Source organism: Balaenoptera musculus, chromosome 4, assembly GCF_009873245.2.
Source record: "Balaenoptera musculus isolate JJ_BM4_2016_0621 chromosome 4, mBalMus1.pri.v3, whole genome shotgun sequence".
In the NCBI taxonomy this organism is placed as follows: domain Eukaryota; kingdom Metazoa; phylum Chordata; class Mammalia; order Artiodactyla; family Balaenopteridae; genus Balaenoptera; species Balaenoptera musculus.
This window is the reverse complement of record NC_045788.1, coordinates 2,537,213-2,558,695: the sequence shown is the minus strand read 5'-3', so window position 1 is coordinate 2,558,695 and position 21,483 is coordinate 2,537,213. Positions and strand designations below refer to the sequence as shown.

General features: G+C 45.4%; 1 protein-coding gene across 12 annotated transcripts in view; it reads right to left on the bottom strand.

Moving 5' to 3' along the window:
* Positions 1 to 19,401, bottom strand: part of THRB (thyroid hormone receptor beta) — a 387,045-nt gene extending 367,644 nt beyond the window's left edge. For 2 of the 12 annotated variants that reach the window (XM_036849742.1, XM_036849762.1), the window contains exon 1: positions 17,853 to 18,100. The gene's annotated coding sequence lies outside the window, so the exon portion shown is untranslated. The other 10 variants (XM_036849749.1, XM_036849746.1, XM_036849747.1 and 7 more) reach the window with 10 other exon arrangements.
* Between the last annotated feature and the right edge of the window lie 2,082 nt (positions 19,402 to 21,483).

The window sequence follows — 21,483 nt, the reverse complement described above, 5'->3', positions numbered from 1 at the left end:
TCAAGGTCTCTGGGCCTCAGCTTCACACAGGCGTGTGCTCAAAGAGTGACATGGTTACCTTCCAGCTCCCAGGTGTTTACTATCTTCAGAAGGATTAATGCTACAAATTCAGACAAGAATGCTCCGGAAAGCTTCATTACCCCATCTCTTGTACACTCATGGAGCTTTGTGGCTTTTGCAAAGTAATATTTTCCCCCCAAATCCACTGTATTTTTATATGATAGCAATCAACAATCTGAAAATGAAATTAAGGAAACAATTCCATGGACAATGAGATTTTTAATTTTAATTTTTTTTCAGTCTCTCTGATGGAAGCTGTCAACCCCTGAAACGATAAGTTAAAAGTAACAACTGACTTTTCAAAATCTGCAAAGCTAAATGAGTACTGAAGAAATGGAAATGATTAAACTTCCAGATCACTTTTTGTAAGTGTGTAGCATTCACACTTCTGAAGACATTAAACTTTAAAACAGCAGTACCACTTTTGGGATACCCTGTACTTCTCATCACCTGGGGAATTTCTTTTGGGTTCAAAATTATCATTTCCTTCCAGTTAATGGACGGACGTCCTTCCATCAGCCTACAGCTGTATTTTCTTGATGTAAAATGAGCTTTTCTTTAAAGGTGTCTTTTTCAAGATTTTGAGAGTTGTCTTTTGAAAATAGAGATAGAGAGAGAGAGTTGTTTTTTGAAATTGAGGGTGAAATGTAAATGCTTATCGTCATTAACGTGCAACTGAGATCATTTTAACATTCATATACGCTATTTAGACATTTTACTAGTTCAGGAATCTGGTTTAGGGAATAGAGTCTCATCATCTCTGGGGAGAGTTAAGGGGCCATATTTCATCAAATGCATATGTTTGGGGTTTTATTTTTTAAAAACACTGATCTGCATATACATAAAGAGATACATTCATTTTGGGGGGTTTTGTTTGTTTGTTTGCCTGTTTGTTTTTTACCATAACCTCAGCCAGAATTCTATTTTGCTATTATGACCCAGGACATACATATAAAGGTGGGGTGTCTGTGTGCGTGTGCACGTACCTGCATTTTTTTAATGAAAGAAAATGCTTCAAAAACATATGATTTACTCTAATACCTTCTATTCTAGTCTTTCTTACCTAAAACTTTTGTTGATGTGACTCATTACATCGACTCATGGCCCACTAACGTGCTGATTACCAAGCCTGAAAAACAATAACCTGGGTATAATGGGTTAGTCAATACCCACCAGGGTTACCCCGTTAACTCTTTTGTATGCTTGGACTGCATATTTTTTACTTGAGGAGATGCAAGTAGAACAAAAGCTCAGCTCCCGCTGCGGTGAACCCCTTGGGGATCTTGGTGAAATGCAGAGTCTGGCTGGGCAGGGCTGGGGCACGAGATTCTGCCTTTACCACCAGCCGGGGTATGGATGGGCCGGTCTGGGGGCAGCAGGCTGAGAAGTGGGGGTGCAGAGGAGCAGGGCCGCGCGGGACACACTCCCACCGCACGGCCGCGCAGCCGTGACCGGGGCACGACCCCAGCATCCCCACAGGCTGTACTTACTGCAAAGGAGGCATCCTCGTGCCTTCAACATCCTCTCCTCTGTGATCTGCACCGTCTCCTTTCTCCATAACCAACCCTCAGCCAAAACAAGCAGTGGCAAGGCCACCCTCTCTGGGATTGCTTGAAGCCCCTTTGGACGGGATTGCCCCAAAATGTGGACAACTATTTTGTTTGTCTCAACAAAGCAGGACCAGCAAAGATGATGCCGGCAAACAGGAGTGTGAAAGATCTATTAACACTTTGTTTCAGGCACCGGTTAAACTGTGAAACCTGCTTGTCGAGGTGGACCTCGCTCAAAACATACTTCTGAACGTGACAGAGGTAAATCCTGTAGTTCAAAGCAGGATTTCATAATTCGAAGCCATAGAGTTAGAATTCCCACACGCGGAAACACTGACAGTAATTGTAACTGTTCCTGGTACGATACTGGTTTTCTGTACTTCAGGCCACCGGAGTCCGGGATACACGTGTATTGATAAAATGAAAACAGTCTTGATTTTGGTGAGGCTGTCCTTTGTGTAATCATTTTGTGGACCCGTCTGGAGGGACAAGGGAGTGGGCTCACCACTGCACCCGAGCATGGACCTCGCACATAGTTGGTACCGGATACGGGTTTGATAAAAGAATGAATGAACAAAACTTTTTGAATGTGACATCTCACGGTATTAGCTGATTTCCCATTACAATGTTTGCTTCACTGAACTGAGCAGGAAGCTTTAAAAGGGAGGAAGAAATGAAAAGTGGCATCTTCCAAATTGCAGCTGTTCACCATGCGGATGGGGAGAAGCGAGGGGAAGGGAAGAAAAAGAGACAGACAGACAGACAGACCCACAGACCAGGGCACTGACTCCTGACTCCTGATTCCTGGTGGGAATAGGGCAGGTGGAAGAGGAGGCAGATTTGGGGATGCCTCTCCCCACCGGCCATGAATAATGACGGGTAAGTGTAATTGGCGAGGAGCTTGCGGGAGGGAAGCACAGGGACTTGGAACTGAGGTCTAAGGCAGTGGTTTTCAATGGGGACAATTATGCCTCCCAGGGGACAACTGGCAATCACCGTCTGGAGACATTTTTTCACTGTCATAACTCCGGGGTGGAACACTAATGGCCTCTAGTGGGTAGAGGGTAGGGAGTCTGCTAAACATTCTGCAACGCCCATGGCGTCCCCCACAGCCGAGAATTACGTGCCCCCAAATATCAATAACACCCAGGTCGAGAAACCATGTTCCAGGGGTACAAAAGGGAAAAAAAACAAAACAAAAAAGCCTGGTTGAGGCAAGAGCAGAAGCTATTAGGAAAGAGAACGTGCTCACCAGGACCACTAGGCTATCTTGGGCAACAAGCGAGGTCTTAGAGAGAAGGGAGACAGTGTGGGAGAGAGATGAGGCTAAGGAAAGGGGGTTGGGGATCTGGCTGTGCCTCCTGTTTCACTGGATCCCTCTCTAGTCAACCCTGAACCATTGCTTGTGGGGTCAGCTCCACTGCTCCAGCTAAAGGCAGTCTGTGCCTCGTGAGTACCAAGCAGAAGTCCAAAAGAGGCCAGAGATCCTTGGGTGGAAATGAGCACTACAGGCTGCCCTCCAGAGTTATATGCCACTGACAAGGAAGGCTTACGTGCGGCAGATGATGCTGGTGCCCTGACCCCCCTCCCCATGGGCTCCACTTCAATGCCCATCAGCTTGTCTTCCAGCTGCCAAAAACTGCATTCCTTTGCCTCAAGGTATGCTGTTGGCTGCCCAAGTGGCAGTCCTGAAATGCCAGGAAATCAATCGCCTCTGTAGGCAGTCCTCAACGGATGCCTGACAGGTTTCGGTGAAGAAGTAGGTGCTCCCTTGCCTCTTGGGTGGGTAACTGTGAGACACGATCCACTCTGTCTCCCGGGGCTCCCCAGTGTGCCCACAGTGGTAACTGGTTTGACAATGCCCCCTTATTGGCTGCCATCCCCATTCTGGCCCCCTTCCCCACTCTCCTATGGGTGTTTTCTTTACCTTCCCCTAAAATGACTTGCACTTCAATTCTCATCTCAGGGTCTGCTTCTGGGGAACCCAAACTCTAATGGCAAGTCTTCTGAAGAGAGACTAGGCTGGCGGCCACTTGAGCCCCAGGTTCCTCGGATGTGAGAACTCTCTGGGTCCACAGTAGCCCTCTAGCAGAGGGGTCGGTCTTCCCATCCCCAAGTCCTAAGCACAGAATCATTGGGATCCTCTGAGCCACAGGCTCTAGACCTGCTTCTTTCAGACCATCAGAAACCCAATTCCAGGCACATTCCTCTCTCTCCCATTGAGGGCACAGGCAAAGCCACATCTTTTGCTCAAGGCTGACAAGGAATGCAAGCACAGTCCCTATGAGTCTCAAATGCCCCTGAAGTCAAAATTCTGCAAGAACTCAAATAAGTAACACTTGACTCCGAGAAAGGGGTCTTACTCTAGTGTCAGGAAGAGCCAAAGATGAAAACAACGGCGGCCGTGGTTCAAATGAACTTTAATGAATTACCAGTGGGGACTGAAAACCACAGAATAGCAAAATGAAACAGCTATTTCAAAACCTTGCTAGACAAAGAGAACTATAAACCCCCTCAGGGCGATGTTAAATCACTCATCTTCCCTGTAGTGGGAATTCTGAGATGTTAAAAATCTCAAGAAAATGCTCGGAGCTTGAGGGATGCCACGGCGGCAATGTGTGCAAGAGGCTCCCCACACCAGCAACAGGTCTGTAAACAGCGATGCAGCTGACACTTTCCAACGGCCTCAGAACACGGCCCTGCAGAAACCTGAAGCCATCGCCTGAGGAAGTCCCGCTGTCACCCAGGATGGGAATCAGGCGCCGCTGAGCTTAGGGTCTGTTCACCGTAAGCCATTCTTAAGGACGCTTCTTTACAAACCCTCAGAAGCCTCTCTTCTTAACTTGCAGATGTTCGCTGGGTTTCATCTTTGCCGAGAACATCCACTTTGGGGCCCCGATTTCTTGCCAATTTAGGTGAGGGGATGGGAAGATCTTCTATCTCAGCTCTGATGTGTGGAGAGTTTTTTTGTTTTTTTTGTTTTTGTTTTTTTTTAAGGGAAAAGAACAGCAGAGCTTTTCTGCCGGACAACCTATTCCCTTATTTATAATGCAGGGCAGCAGCGCCTTGTAAGTGTATATCCTGGTTCATCCAAGGACACACGGTTGTTCATTTTAAAATTAGATTCATCCTAATTATACGAAAACAGCCTGCGTGTGGTTAGTCAAAACAGCAGGAAAGCATTACTCAGCACCTAACGTACCGGGCCTGCCTTCTAGACTCCACTAAACTTGTTCAACACACAGCCCCTGCCCTCTTGGAACTTCAAATCCAGCAGAGAAATATCCATCTCACTGACCGATATGAGGTTTGGACACTGAGCAGTGAAGAAATGCATATAGTAAGTGACTAAACATGTAGTATTACCTTCGGACAAAAGGGTGAGGGAAACTGTCATTAAAGGGGCATGCTGCAGCAGGGCAGAAGCAGAGAGATACTTTGGATCTCAATCCTAATGAATCATGGCAGGACTGGGGGAGCTCCCTGAATGAAGGCTATTAGGATGCTGCGTTGAAACAGAAGCAGGAAAAAATCGGTATTAAACCGGAAGGGACAGAAGTTTGATTGTGGACAGCAGAACAGCATAAGAGCAAGAGACAGGAGTAGATGCTATGAAAAAAGGCAGGAAGGCGGTCAGTTTCAGCATCACATTCAATCCGAGGCGGAGAGCCAACTCTGTGTTCGAGAGGCTGCAGTCCTGGGCAGGTAACCAAACATTTATTCTTCTTTATTTTTTAAAAATTTTAATTGGAGTAGAGTTGATTTACAATGTTGTGTTAGTTTCAGGCGTACAGCAAAGTGAATCAGTTGTACATATACACATATCCACTCTTTTTTAGATTCTCTTCCCATGTAGGTCATTACAGAGTATTAAGTAGAGTTCCCCGTGCTATACAGCAGGTCCTTGTTGATTAACTATTTTATATATAGTAGTGGGTGTATGTTAATTCCAAGCTCCTAATTTATCCCCCCCCCCACCATGTTTCTTCTTTGGTAACCATAACTTTCTTTTTTACATCTGAGACTCTATTTCTGTTTTGTAAATAGGTTCATATGATATCGCTTATATGTGGAATCTCTAAAAATGGTACAGATAAACCTACTTACATCTATTATTCTTATTTTCCACAGACCCTGAGGGTTCCCTAAGTTCAACGATTGACCATGGAACATATCTCTTGAGGCTGAAAAATGCCAGGACATCTATAAAAAGGAGATTGTTACCAGTAAACACATCTTAACAATTTAAAACTGAAAAAAAAGAATAACTAATGATACAAAACGATCAAGGAAATTTGCAGGTTGACTTTCGGGTCTCTCTCTTTGATTTCCTGCCTTTTGGACAATCAAGCTCCGTACTTCCAGGGTGAAGGCTGACTGAACACAATCAATTTTACAACTTTTGTAGTCATAAGATGATGATAAAATTGTTTCCCATGTACTGGGCACTCCCCAGGCACTATGCATGGGCTCAGCAGTCCATAACCTTGATTCCACTCAATCTCCTCTATGATGCCGTCAAGTAAGTACCAATATTATTTCACTGCACAGATGAGGTGACTGAAGTTCAAGGCGGTTAAGTCACTTGCCTGAGAGACCCCGAGCTAGAAGGGGACAAAGCCAGGCATCCAACTCAGCACCTGTAGGGACGTCCACCACCCACCGGTAACTCCTGATCTCTCTCCAGTGCCCCAGCTCTCAACCAGTCCAGGACCCAGGACCCTCCGTTTCCACCCTCCCCACAACACACTTGGCCTCTGAGGGAAGGGGGGAGGGTGTCTCTCCTCCCTGCTCTGTGACAGGACTTTAAAACAGGATATGACTGGTGCCCACACTGCAGGTTACTCTGAGCCCCAGGGATCCCAGTGATGAGCCAGGAACAAGTTGGGGATTACTGAGAAAATGATGTCTTCTTTATTATGGAATATCAAGAATTAGCTGGATTCAAAAAGATACATGCACCCCAATGTTCACAGCAGCACTATTCACAGTAGCCAGGACATGGAAGCAACCTAAGTGTCCATCGACAGAGGAATGGATAAAGAAGAGGTGATACATGTATACAATGCAATAATTACTCAGCCATAAAAAAGAACAAAATAATACCATCTGCAGCAACATGGATGCAACTAGAGATTATCATACTAAGTGTAGTAAGTCAGAAAGAGAAAGACAAATATCCTATGATATCGCTTACATGTGGAATCTAAAATATGACACAAATGAACCTATCTACAAAACAGAAACAGACTCACAGACATAGAGAACAGACTGGTGGTTGCCAAGGGGAAGGGGGTAGGGGAGGGATGGAGTGGGAGTTTGGGATTAGCAGATGCCAACTATTATATATAGGATGGATAAACAACAAGGTCCTACTGTATAGCACAGGGAACTATATTCAATATCCTGTGATAAACCATAATGGAAAAGAATATGAAAAAGAATGTGTATATATATATATATATATATATATATATATATATATATATATATATGTATGTATGTATAACTGAATCACTTTGCTGTACAGCACTAATTAAAACAACATTGCAAATCAACTATAATAAAAAAAAAAGAATTAGCTGGATTCTGTACCTGAGAGGTACTTTATCAGGATTAACTTCTTCATACTGCAAATTTTGATTTTCAAAAATATTGCAAAATATTTTACAAAAATAGACTTGAAGTCAAAGACAGCCCTACCTAGGGTAATATAAAGGCAAACAATTCTTTCTTTTCCTTTTACAGGTCTTTAACATGATACTTCTGATCACTTGGTCTTATTTCTTAATAATCTAAAACACATGTGCACTTGGCAACTGTTTCCTTACTCTCAGATTAAGACATTTTAATAATAATTAAATAAGTTTTCACAAAGGTAAAATATGCAAAGTTCGAAGGAAAGAGCTTCTTTGTTCTTTTCATTTACCTCACTTTTATTATTCATGCCCCTCTTACATTTCCTTCGCCAGAGGCACTTCTATAGAACTGGCTGAATATTTGATCAAGCACATTTACAATTTGGGAAGAAAACAAGCAAATATCCTTTTTGACTGAAAAAGAGCGTTCCCCATTGTAGTAAGGAATGATAAGTAGAATAAATACTAGGAAAACTGCTATTTTTAGTCAAGACATTATGTAATGAGCCATTTATTTAAACTGTCTAAAGCTCTGCAAAATGATTCCAGGAAAATGGCTTCAATTCCTCTGTCAACACACCAAGAATCGGCTCTGCCCTCTGCTTCCTGATAGCTCTACTTTAAATTTTAGTTTCCTTTAAAAAAATCAGCACATTAATAATGTGCCAATTATACCAGGATTGATCAGTAAACTCCCAACACTATGTACATGTTATGACCCACATAGATCTATCAAGAAAATCAAAATGATGATCAAAGACTAAAAGGGAAAGCCGGGTGTAGCAACATTAACGATGACCCCGTAAAAGTGAGCAGGAAGTGAGGAAACCGAAGTGGGTCAGCTAGGAGGGTGGTACTGCACCGAAACCCAGAACTGGGTTATGTCATTGCTATCGGGATGTTTCCATCACTTGCCAGTGCCTCCAAAAGTACCAAGACAGTGCTGTGAGGAGAGCCTCAGAAGAACTGAAAAACAGAGTGACACAGGGTGGCAAAGACAGTTCACTGGCCACCAAATATTCCGGCTCCCCTTCCCCTTCTACAGCACAGAGCCATTGCAGGAAAGCAGCTGTGAGACAGGGGCTGTATCTCCCATCCTGCTTCCTTCGGCGGGAGGTGGGCACGGGATTGTTCTCACCAGTGGAATCAGAGCAAAATGATTCTGGGTCACTTCCAAGCGGAGGCAGTTAGGAGGCTGGTGTGTTTCTGCACTCTGTTGCCTTCTCAGGGGTCTGATGCAGTGAAGACATGGCCTTGGAAGCCTTGAGCTGGAGATGGAAGAGCCCAAGACCAAAGGAATCAGGACTCCTCAGAATCGCCATAGAGCAGAGTCACCAAGCTAATCAGGAACAGCAATTTTCAACTTCACATGGGTGAAAGATAAACTTCTACTTTCTTTCGCCCCCATGCATTTTTAATTTTATTTCAAAGTGTAGATAGTGTTTTCCTAACCAATATACGTGGCAAGAAAAACTAAGTGTCTCAATCACTTGAAATAATGCATACAATTTATTTTTTGCATGGAATTTGATAGAACCATAGATTTTTTAAGGCTAAAGTTGTCCTGCCCAGTTCTAGCAGCTACCAGCCACTAATGGCCATTGAGCACTTGAAATGCAGCTAGGTCAAGACTGAGATGTGCTACAAATGTAAAATATACACCAGATATTAAAGGTTTAATACAAAAAGCAAAATATCTCATTGGTATTTCGTATTGATTATATGTTAATAATTTTTGGATGAAATAAAATATACTATTGAGATCAAACTCACTGGTTGCTTTTTACTCATTTGTAACATGGCTACTAGAAAATTTTAAACTACCTATGTGGCTCACATTATATTTCTATTGGACTCCTGCTTGGCTAGTAGGTGTTAGCAAAATACAACCCACCTTCTGTTTTTGTAAATAAAGTTTTATTGGTACAGAGCCATGACTACTTACATGTTATCTATGGCTGGTTTTGCATTACAGGGCAGAGCTGAGTAGTCCTGAAAAGCTGAAAATATTTATTATATGGGCTATTATAGAAAATATTTGTAGAAAATCTGTTTGGGATTACTAAGAAATAAGACCAAACAATGATAAGAAGTTATCATGCTAAGGGCATGTAAAAGGAAAAGAAATCATTGTTTGACTTTATATTATCCCAGGTAGGGCTGTCTTTGACTCCAAGTCTACTTTTGTCAAATATTTTGCAATATTTTTAAAAACTAAAATTTGCAATATGAAGAAGTTAATCCTGATAATGCCCGGACTAAGGATAACTTTGAAATTACCTAATTTATCTACTCTTACCATTTCATGACTAAGGAAATGAAAGCTCAGATAAGTGAAGAGACTTGTCCAAAATATTTTTATTCTAAATTAGGTGGTATTTCCATAAGGTCACTATTCATTCATGGATTCATACTCTCCACCCATCTCTAATTTCGATCATTAAAGAAATAAAATCCCTATCAGTTAGAAAAATCAGCACTTAAGAGCAGAGAAATCCTTGAGTAATAACAGCGACAAATAGGCTGTGAGATAGTTTTTAAATTAAGCTTCATTTGAAAACACTTTAAAGAGAACCTATCATGTAATCTGCTTTCAAATTAAACTTGAAATTCCCCCAAATGTAGAGCCAGCTTGCTAAAAATATGCCTTATTGGAATTAAATGTTAAAAATTTGCCACATCTTGGAGAAAAGGAAATCTGTTCCCAAAGACTTCACAGCAAAATATAACTGCCTCTGTTCTAGCAGCCATCCTCTCTCAGTGTATTATTCTAGAACTTCTAACTGGGCTTACCATTTCCAGTCTCTGTCCCACTCAAGACCTATCCCAAAGAGCCCTTCTAAAATAAAAATCTGACGTGCTGACCATTCCTTAGTCTCTCCATGCTGTCAAGATAAAGTCCATCTTCCTTATTTGGTCTGGAAAGTCTTCATCATGTGGCTTCTACCTGCTCCTACAGCTTCATTTATTGCCCTGTGCACGTCAGAATAAGCTCCTTGCAATTTCCCAAATGCTTCATACTTTTATCCCATTTCAGGCACTTGTATATGGTGTTCTTACTGCCTAGAACTCTCCCCACTCCGGACTACGGGTCCCCACTGTACCTTGTACTTACTCCATCACAGAACTTAGCAATACTGTAGTTGATTGTAACTGTTGAAGCCTTAATTCTACCACCACTAGGAATAGCTAATATTTAGGAACACTGAATTGCAGGTCAAGTGCTACACTATTTCATTTAATCTTCACATGTTACAGATGAGGAAACCGAGCAGGTGTAATGAAGCCAGGGGAAGCCAAGACATGAATCCACACATCCCCACTCTGCAGCTCTGGTTCTTAACTCGACACCAGTGGTTGTCAGTGGGGGTGATTTTCCTGCCCATGAGACATCTGGCAATATCTGGAGACATTTTTCCTTGCTGCAACTGGCGTGTCGGGGGAGCTACTGGGATCTAGTGGGTAGAGGTCAGTGATACTGCTAAACATCCTATAGTAATTAGGGCAGCTCCTCAAAGGAAAGAATTATTCGGCCCCAAATGTCAATAGTTCAGAGGTTGAAAAACACTGGTCTACACTAACTTAACTCCTGTAGATTGACCCAGGAGTTTCTGAGTATCTATACAGCAAGGATTTTTAAATGTTCACCATGGTGTCTTGGAACCTACTATAGAGCCTGGTACCCAGTAGATGCCCAATGCATATATGATGGATGGATGGGTGGAGGGATGGATGAATGGGTGGATGGATGCAGGAATGGATGGATGAATGGGTGGAGGGATGGATGGCTGAATGGGTGGAGGGATGGACAGATTCCAGGAGAAAAGAAACAAGTTTCCTTATTTTACGCCTTGGTTCTTGTGACAACTTCAATAAAGATAAATCTGAACACACATTCTTAATTAACAGTAAATGAATGCATGCAGAGTACATTCCAGAGGATGCCTTCACCTTAGCAATACCTCACATTTACGAATCTATAGTGTGAGATCAAATTAATAAGCCAAATGCCTAGCATTATATTTTTTCGAGTCCCTTACAACTACTACACTGCAGGATATATTGATATGTTCATCATCCACATAGGCCATAACTTAAATTGTTTTAAAAAATATTTCCTGTATAAGGTTCCCCTGGTTCCTTTTTTTTATATAAAAGACAAATAATACAAGAATATACAACCTCATGCTTCCCCCTGTTGTAACTACAATTCCGATATAAATACATTATTCTAGATTTCCAGATGCTTGGGGTAGAAATTACAATGAAGCTTAGGTGAAAATCAAAAAAGTAAACAAAAACATATATGGCAGAAATAAACCATTCTCTGTCTTACGTAAATTAATATATCTAAATACCAGAAATGAAGTCAAGGAAAGATATATTTTATGATTATAATATTTTTAAAGTAACAGCAATTTAGTCTGATTTTTACATAATCACAAACACTTCAACAATGGCGGCATTAATCAGTGTTGAATACAAACTGATAGATTTTCTACAGAAGAGCACAAAGGTTCAGCTGTGCGGCTGGCTCCTTTGAGTGATCAATCATTATAAAATGTAGTAGAAGTTAAAACAAATTGTACTAATTTTTTTAAGTGCAGTACTATGAACTATCCCTCACAACCTTCTGCACTGAACTTTAGCCGTCTGTGGTTTTATGCATACATGCACACACACACACACACACACACACACACACACACACACACACACACACACACAAAGAATATGCTGACCCAATAAGTTTTGGTACCTGCTCTCCCTCTTGGAGATTCACATGCACACAAGCATAAAAGTAGGCTCTGAGAATGCTTGCGTTAAGTTGTTAAACTCGGGATTTCCCATAGAGTAACAAATAAAAAGTTAAATCTGATGAGGATCTGCCGAAACATTTAGGAGTAGGGAGAGGCCTAAAAGCGATGACAGGATGTGTAGCTGGGGACATCAGCATGACTGTGGCATTTCTTGCCATGGGAACCACAGCTGATGCCAGAGACGAACAGTGCCTTTTTCACTGTATGTGAGAACATGACACGCACTTGTCACAGAGGCAGACTCTGCATGTATGGACATGCAAGTGGTGAGACATTGCTGCATATGGAAGAGCAACACGAAAAAGCTGACCCGAACCCAGGCATGTCATGATTGCTAATATCAATCATGATTTTCTGAGCACCTGTTCTGTACAACCATGGCTGAAATCTGGGAAAACAGAGCCTTAAGAGAAACAAAAGAGGGGAAAGTATATCTGAACCATCTTGAGAACCACGGAACAACACAAGTCACAAGAGTCAGAATACTCAATGGGCCCTGGATGCCACACTCATACAGTCTGCCACCAAAACCAGGACTGTCTTCTCCCCTCTCCTCATCCTGAACACTCCTGGGTCTCCAGAGGAATCACACAAGTGTACTTCCCAGATGAAGAAGATATACCTGCTGTCAATTAACATTCTTTTGTCCAAGCTTTTGCTTTCATCAGCTTATCACTCATGACTTTTTGAATAAACCCCTACGTTCTTGATCCCAGAAGAGAAGCCATGATCCTTAAAATCTCTTTTTTTAGAACAAGCAAGTTGAATGAGTAATTAGTTCAGATCAGTCCTTTCCTAATTGTTATATGTGCCCCATCCACAGTCCACTCTCAGCACGCACACACACACACACACACACGCACACGCACAGGCACACACATGTATGCATATGTTATTATATGTATTACTATACTGTTATATACACATTGCATATCATAATATACACATTATTGTATGTGTTGTATACACGTATACATATGTATATGTATATGTAAGTGTATATGTTAGAGTGTCTATCATGATGAAAAGGCTAAAGTATGCTTCCTGGGACAGAGTCAAGGTTCCTGGGTCCAAATTCCAGGCTCTCCTGACTTGCCATTTGGAAAAAGATACTTAAGTTCACAGCAGAGCTCAGTTTCTTACTCAGTAAAAATAGTACTGCACAGGAAGAGCTGCCAGTACATAAAGATCCAAAGTCCCTGGAAATTAGGACAGTACGGGCAGGCAACATTAGCATTAAATGTAGATCACGATTCTCACTGTCAGTTGGCCAGAGTCCCGAGAGGAGGATATAGAAATATGTTATCTGTGACTCAGTGATCGGGATAGTCTCCCCTCCCCCACTTGCTTAAATGCTGTAATTGACTAACACTTTGGGAACTTAAGGTGGAGAGTGAACATCCTTAATCAGAAGACTCACCAGCCTACACGTATTCAACCCCACACCGCGTGAATCCCAAGACAGTCCCGGGTGAATCGCGCTGCAATTTACGCTAATACACATGGGCGACAAAACCCACAAAACCATCACATCCTCAGATTAAAAGAACTTTATTTCACCTAGGGGGCCATATGAGGGACCCCGATAGGCATATCCATTCCATCACAGTGGAGACCACTTCAGAATCCCTTTGCATTAACATATGCATATTGTCTCATAGCTCACTAGGCTACACACTGAGCTGCGAAAACAGGCCCAGACACATACGAGGTACACAAATTTTTGTAGACTGAATGAGGGATCAAATCAAGTAATGAAAATGACTTTAAATAAAGCAAGGAGTTCACCTGCCATCTATTGCTCAACCAGCTCAGACACTAGAACAAGCCCTTCTAGCAAACTACTCTGCTGTGATATGGACATACAATGTAATCCAGGCAGCAAACATTCACATTGGGCAAAACTAATTCAGAAGATGACACTTGATACACTATCAGAAAAGAGAGAGAAGCGTCTCCCCTTCTCCCCCTCTCATTGATTCTTCCAACGAGCTTCTCCCTGTGCCCATGTGTCAAAGCCTTTGCTAGGTCCTACAAGTCAAGGATGAGGAAACCCATAGCCCATCACCACAGTTCAGAGGGGAAGACAGAAATGAAACAAAAACAAACACACTGCCCTGCAGGGTGAAAACTGTACAGACTAAAGCACAAAGCATGGAGGCCACCTGCTGAGAGAGGTTTATGGCCATAGGGTCATTTTCAAGTACCTGGCTGTTCCGTCCCCCAGACTGCTCCAGTTTAAAAGCTTGGCAGAGATACTGGATATTTGAGGAAGTCAGCCTAAAGAACATGCTAACCATTCATTCCTCTAGGTTTTCTGAGCTCTATTTCTGTACAGGGGACAGTGTCCCGAATCTCCTCTGCGGGGCCATGGGACCTCAGACCCCCAAAGGTAAAGTCCCACTGGGTGACTTTCCGTTATTACGCCTTCTACATTTTTTTCCCTCGAGGGTTGGTAAAAGACTTGACCATATAAAGAATTTTACTTCATTTTCTGTAGAAATGAAGTTCAAGTATTGGCCATTATATGATCTGACATGTCATAGGAGTATATACTAGTTGCCATGTACCATGGTAAGCACTCTACAAATGTTATCTGATTTATCCTTACAGCTTCAGTGCATACCTGCCACATCAATGCTCCCACTCCCCGTTTTCTTCTGTTAACTTGGTTACTGAGAAGCTCAGAGCTAAATTAAATACTGAAAAGCAATAAGCACTTACGATTTCAGTGTGATTATCTGTACTCCTCTACAAGATTTTGATCTCTCTTCCTTTACCATTTTTACCGGTCTCATCACTTTGCGGGATTTTTACTATGCATTTACTGAGACACATTTCTGGAAGTCAATACTCTACAAACAAAAACAAATGACCAGAACCATCAATTGTAATTTCCTTTTAGTTTCAGTTGTCACAAGAGTTTCCATGAATAGCTAATTTGAAGATGACCCCTTGTGTGTCATACCTCGGTCACCTGGAAACTCAGATAGTGTAATATTTCCCACAATCATCAGGTTCAGAATCTGTTCATGAAGTGCAGAAAAGGGAAAAGGGGAGAGGTTGACTGACGTAACTTACCCATAGGGTAACCACTAGGTTGCTTCCTAATCTACTACCAAGGGATATTTCTATCTTGTGCTGGCTCCTGACAGCCTCGCTCACCCCTTCCCCAACATCTACTTTTGTCGACCAGCTATACCACCACATGCCCTTGGTCCCCTTAGGGCTGCCAAGGCCAAAGGCACCGCCAGAACCTGCTGAGTGAGAAGGCATCGCTATCACCCAGTGATGTCTGTCCCCTGGAATTTCACTCTCTGCACTGACAATGCCTCTGGAACTCATAAAGATTCTGCTGAAACCCAGGGAGCTGAAGGTCAGTGTCTTCAGGGAATCAAGGTACCATGTAAGACAAACTGCTGCTGAGGATTTCCATGTACTCAAGGCAAACGCTCCCAGGAAGAACTCACAGAAATAACTCTCTGCGTTGTCACTACATAGAGCAGGGCTAGCTTTCGTATCCAAAAAAAAAAAAAGAGAGAGAGACAGATAAAAATCGAACCATGTATACATGGCACACACACACACATACACAGGCACAGATCTTGGCGTATCCAATTGGTACCCACTTAGATGCTTAGTCAGGTATTTTTTGGAACACAGTGTTTGGGCACAACCATTTATTTATTCAACAAAGATTTATTCAGCACCTACTGTGTGCCAAGCACTGTTCAAGATGCCAGAGAATCACAAGTGAACGAGACAGTCAAGATTCTTTTTCTCAAGGACTCTAGAGTCTAGACAGGTACTCAACAAGTAGCAACTGAAATGAACAATTCAGATGGAAAATAAGACCAAGGAAGGAAAAAAGTAAATAAATAAAGGAAGGAAAAAAACAGTGTCATGGCTTTGAGAAGGAATGGGAGGCTGCTTCTTCTCCAATGGTCAGGGGAGGGCTTTTTAAAGAAGTAACACATCATCTTACAATAAAATGACAAAAAGGAGCTGAAGAAACCAATCACCTTTACTCTGATTTCCATCAAAAAGATGCGCTTACTAAAACAAGAAATGTGCAATCCCATTTGTGGCTTCACACACCCTGTGCTTCAAACAACTGCAAAAAGCCCAGGAAAGGAAAAGGATCCACAACTTTCTCTGCTCTTCAGGAAATTTTAACAAATCTCCTTTCCCCAAAGATGCTAAATGAAAAGGGAGTTGCCTTAATTCATCTCTGTGGTAGGATTTACTACAAAGAATCTAAAAGGGGGAAAATGGAATGTTTATTCCTCTTTTAAAGGTCAGTTATTTTATAAAATAATGTTCCAATGTCAATAAAATTATGCCTTTGCATTGTAATGCCAACAGGAATTCCTTCATTAAAAAAAAAAAGTCTAGGGCTAAATTCAGTATCATTTATTTCACTTGTTGGAAAAGAGAAGCAAGTCATATTTACTAGCAGACGATACCACTTCCAATACATAATAAAACTTTGAAATTCATTAAAGATAAGATTCTGATAGTATCTTTTCAACGTGCACAAATAATAAGTGGTTGTTCACCAGTACCTTCCCATATCCCATATCCCAGCCCAAATAAATCGCTTAGTATTGAATTTCTGTTGGAGTCAATTAAAATGCTTAGCCAACTGGCATGAAAACTCCTGAAAACGTCCACTGCTCAAAATAACTTTCATCAAAACACCTTTTTCTTTCATGTTTCCTAGTCCCTGACTTGTTTCATAATAAAAGAGGTAAGCAGAAATAAATTAGGGAGCAGATCCCTTACCGTGAATATTCAGAATGAATCATGGAATATTTTGACTAAAACGCAATTTGTATTACCTTGCAATGCAGGGCATGCTATATATTACTGAAATGTAAATACGCATACGAAACTAAAAGAAGGCCGAATAATGTAAAGCTATTGTCCAGCAGGTCTGCATCACCCAATACATGTATCACTATCAGAAGCTGCTCTGGTATTAATACGCTGTCCAAGGAACGCTTAATTTTTTGAACTTCAAAACGGGTCTTTAAAACTGACTCTCACTGGCACCTAAGACCAATAACATGCTAAGGGGAAGACTCTGTTTCATTTATTTACTGATGAGGCTTAGTGTTTGAATCTTCACAAATTCTCAACGTGCGCGGAGCGGGGCCGATGTCGAGTCTGCGCTTTTCTGCCCAGGTAAACTCTTGTCTCTTTCTTTCACTCACTTCACGAACTGTTAATGCTTCTAGACCCTTCCTTTAAAATGTCCCATTCGGGGAAAAATTATACACTGAGCCTTCCGTAAACAAAACACTCACCCCGCCCCCATTAAAACAAATCAGAAGGCTTAAGAATTAGCACTAATAATGAGCCTACAATGGTCGCCGGCAAATACAAATGACAACTGCAGCCGAGAAGGACCAAATCCACCTGGAGTAAAAACTCCCCCAATGAGTCCTTCTCCGAGGGGTGCCCGGGGTGGGGTGACGACCGTGCAGCTGGCACAACTCGGGGACCGGAACCGCCTCGAGGGGGCCCAGGGGAAGATGCTGCGTCAAGAGAAGCGAAGCAAGAAGCGCGAACCGGGAGGCGAGCGACGTCGCCCCCCATTCCCCGGGGAGGTGGGGAGAAGCCAAGTCGCCAGGCACGGGCACCAGCGCACGCCACCCGCAGGATCGGTCCCCTCTCAAAGCCCGGAGTTCCGGGGCAGGAGAAATGGGGGACCCACAGTCCCTTTAAACCGCCTCCACACACACACCCCCGCCCCGCCACCAGCCCCGGTGTCTGCCAACCTTTTCCGAACCCTCGTGTCACAGAACTTCCTCATCATGGAAACTTCCACTCGGCTCGGCGCTGAGGATGCCAAACTCCATGTCACAAGGAGGCTGTCAACAGCCGGGCTCGGGGTTTGAGGAACACCGCCGCCCCAGCCGCCCCGCTCCGCCGCTGCCCACGCCGCGGCTCCCCGAGCGGTGCCCGGGCGGAGAGGGCACCTCCTCCCCCCAGGCGGGGCGCGAACCCCCGGAGGCGGGTACCAGGGCGGCTGACACCCCACCCACGCCCGCCCGCCCGCGCGCGCGCGCGCGCCCGGCGTCGCCGCTCGCACCCCGTGGGTTCCCGCGACACCCCGCGTCGCCCTCCCGCCCACCCCCCGGACGGCGGGGACCGTCGCCCCCTCCCCTGCACCCCCGCCTCCGCGCCGTCCTCCGGCCAAATTACCGGTGTCCTCCAGCCGGCCGGGTCGGGCGCCCCTGCCCGGGGAAGGCCGCCTGCGGGCGCTGCCCGAGCCCGGGAGCAGAAGGTCTCCTTCCCCGGCGCACTCACATTATTCATGCAAAGTTAATCCCCGCCGCGTCACGGCCGCCCGCCTGAGGATGTGCGCCTTCCTTGGCCAAGCCCCGCAGTCTCCACCCTCCTCCGCCCCCTCCTCCCGGCGGCGGGGTCCCGGGGAGCGCCGGCGACGGGACGTCGCGCGAGTCCTGCAGAATGTCAACTCCCCGGGCGCAGAGGGGCGGCCGCAGCCGGGGCCGCGCCGCCAGCCCGGGCCGCTCCACTTTTATAGGCGCAGGAAGCGAGCGCGGCCCGGCCGCAGAGTCCCCGCCTCTCGGGCCCGCGCGCCCGGCCGGCTCCCGGCCGCTGCCCTCCTCCGGCCCCGGCGCCCCTCCGCGCCGCGTCTGCCAACCGGTGACCTGGTTTCGCATCCGGCCCGCCCGGCGGTCCGACTCGCGCGGCGGCGGTGGCGGCCGGGAGCAGGCCATTCGGGCTCCTCCAGGGGCGCCGCGAGGAAATGGCCTCCCGGCCGCGCGCCCCGCCGCCGTCGCCCCCGCCGCCCCGGCCGCCCCGGCCGCCCCGCCGGCCCCCGACACCCCCGCCCGGCCCCGGCCCGGCGCTCGGACGCGTCCGCCGCTCCCTGGCCCGCGCCCCCTGCCCAGCGCGCCCCTCACGCGCCGCCCGGCTCGCCGCCTCCGCACCTGCCGCCCCAGGTGCGGGCTCCCCCTCGTCCCCGTCCCGGCCGTGCCCTCCACCCTGGGAGTCCTCCCCGGGTGGCGATGTCGCGGCGGTGTTGGTGGCGCGCGTCCACCCACCAGGTTGCGTGCGCACGGCGGTTCGGGCTTGGGCGTCATTCCTCTCGTCGGCAAAGAGGAAGGGACGGGGGGACGAGGGACACGGGGCCGGGGAGGGGTGACTTCCAGAAGCACGGGCTCCTCTTGGCCCGGGCCGCCGCGCTCCTCCCTCCTTCTGCGAACCACTTGTGGCGCGTGTCAGGCCGACACGGCGATCTGGCTCCTCCCGGGGCCTCGCTCCCGCCGGGCGTCTGGCGTTCCCCATCATCGCTACCCCCGGGAATAAAGTTTGCAAAAAATACCCGGCTTGCGCCTGAAGGAAACACCCCCTCCACACCACCCGGCACATCCTGGGAGACGGGCGCAGGGTGGGGACCCTCCGCAGGTTCCAGAAGGGCCGCCCTGTTCATTTGTCTTTGCCCTGGACATGGACAAATAAAACCCGGAAGACAAAAATAATTTATACTCTTGGAAAGTCCTGCCCCGGTCAAATATGAGCTTCTAAAATCCCCCCCCACCCCCAGCCCTGAACGCCAAGGGTTCAGGCTAGGAGAAAAGCAAGCAGGCTGCCGCGTCCTGGGCTAGAAGCATGCTTGTGAGAATCCTGAGCACCCAAGAAGAGTAAAACGTCATCGGTCCGAGGCTAGGGTTACAATAAACCTATTTTGACGGCAGAGCCCAATGATTTTCTTATAGATAATATCAAAATAATTCCGACTTCATTATTCAATATACACAAGTATTAGTATAACGAACCGCTTTGACAGAGGCTTTTTTAGCCTCAACTGTCTGAACGATGATTTATTGGGAGAGTTTTCTAGATTTCCAGCCGGTGACGTGTGTTTTATTCCCAATTCTTGTGAGCGTCCCAGGGAAACGGATGAGAAGCCTACTGACAGCGTGAACTACCACAACGGTCAAGAATTCAGAAACTGCTGCTGCTCCTGGGTGCAGAGTTTCAGCGCGCGGGGCGAGAGAGAGGGAGTCGCAGACCCCAAGGCTCCCTGGCGAGAGGGAGGGACCTCTCCCTTCAGACTCCACGGACCCTGTTTCCGCTGGGTCCTTGGCAAGAAATCCGTGCTGTATTCTTCACTCTTTTAACAAGGCTGCAGCCTAGGACTTGCAGGTTTTGTAGCTGGAGAGAAGTTGTTCTCCTTTTGCAGCTAAGTTCCTGGGCTTTGCTCCAAAGCTGCCCGGGATGTTTTGGTTGGTTTGGAGGAAAGCTGTGGAGTCTGCACCATTTGATCCAAACAGGCGGCCCCCTGGTGGCTAACTGTGGGTGAAAAGCTGGCCACTGGCGGAGAAGCCTGCCCTGACAGGCCACCGCAGTTGACAGCCGGTCTTCGCAGGGGCCATGGAGCCGCTGGAACAACTTTGCAAGGAGGGGAGGGGGGGGGGGCGTGATGTCACTCCTCCTTCACAAAGGTGAATGATAGGCCCTAATCCGCTGGGGCTTTTTTTTGTTTTTTAATTTTATTATAGTTGATTTACAATGCTGTGCTTAATTTCTGCCGTACAGCAAAGTGACTCAGTTTTACGCATATCCACACTCTTTTTTATATTCTTTTCCATTATGGTTTATCCCAGGATATTGAATATAGTTCCCTTTGCTGTACAGTAGGACCTTGTTTATCCATCCTATATATAATAGTTTGCATTCTCTTCCTGAGTGTAACTTGGAGCTAAATTCCTTATTAAGTAGGAAACATCACACAGAGAATGAAAAATAACAAAACCTGTTGCTTCCCTTTGTTCCAATGGCTTTGTTTTCCTGATCTCATTTTTGGCCTGGAAACTTCTGAAATAAAGAGCAAATGAAAGTGAAATAAACGTGGCATTATTCAAGCGATTCATGAAGCAATGTTACATAACAATAAGGGAGAACAATTTTAAGGCAACGTTATTGAAACAGCACGATTCCATTTGAATCGACCCACTGAGGGCAGTCTTTCAGGCTGCATCACGGTGAGGAAGGGTTACTCACAGAACATGGCATTTATTTTTCTAATTTTACACAGAGGGGTACATTGGAGGAGAATTTTCATGGGGACCTGATTGAAGGCAGAAAATAATAGTCAAATTTTAGAGCACGTGGTCCCATGTTCCCATCTGAGAGGGCACACCAAAGCTGTTTTCATGACCCATGCTCACCTTTCACCATAGCCATCCTCATTAGCAGGGTCTACAAATTTCAAGCTGGTGACTTGGTTCAAGGAAGCGATTCATTCGTATATTCATGTATTCATCAACTGCTGGGGTAAGAAGATAAATAAAACATAGGCTCCAACAAGGCTGGGATTACACTGAAGCCAATGAGACCGGTGGTGCAAACACAGGGTCCAAGCCTCTCTTGATCGAA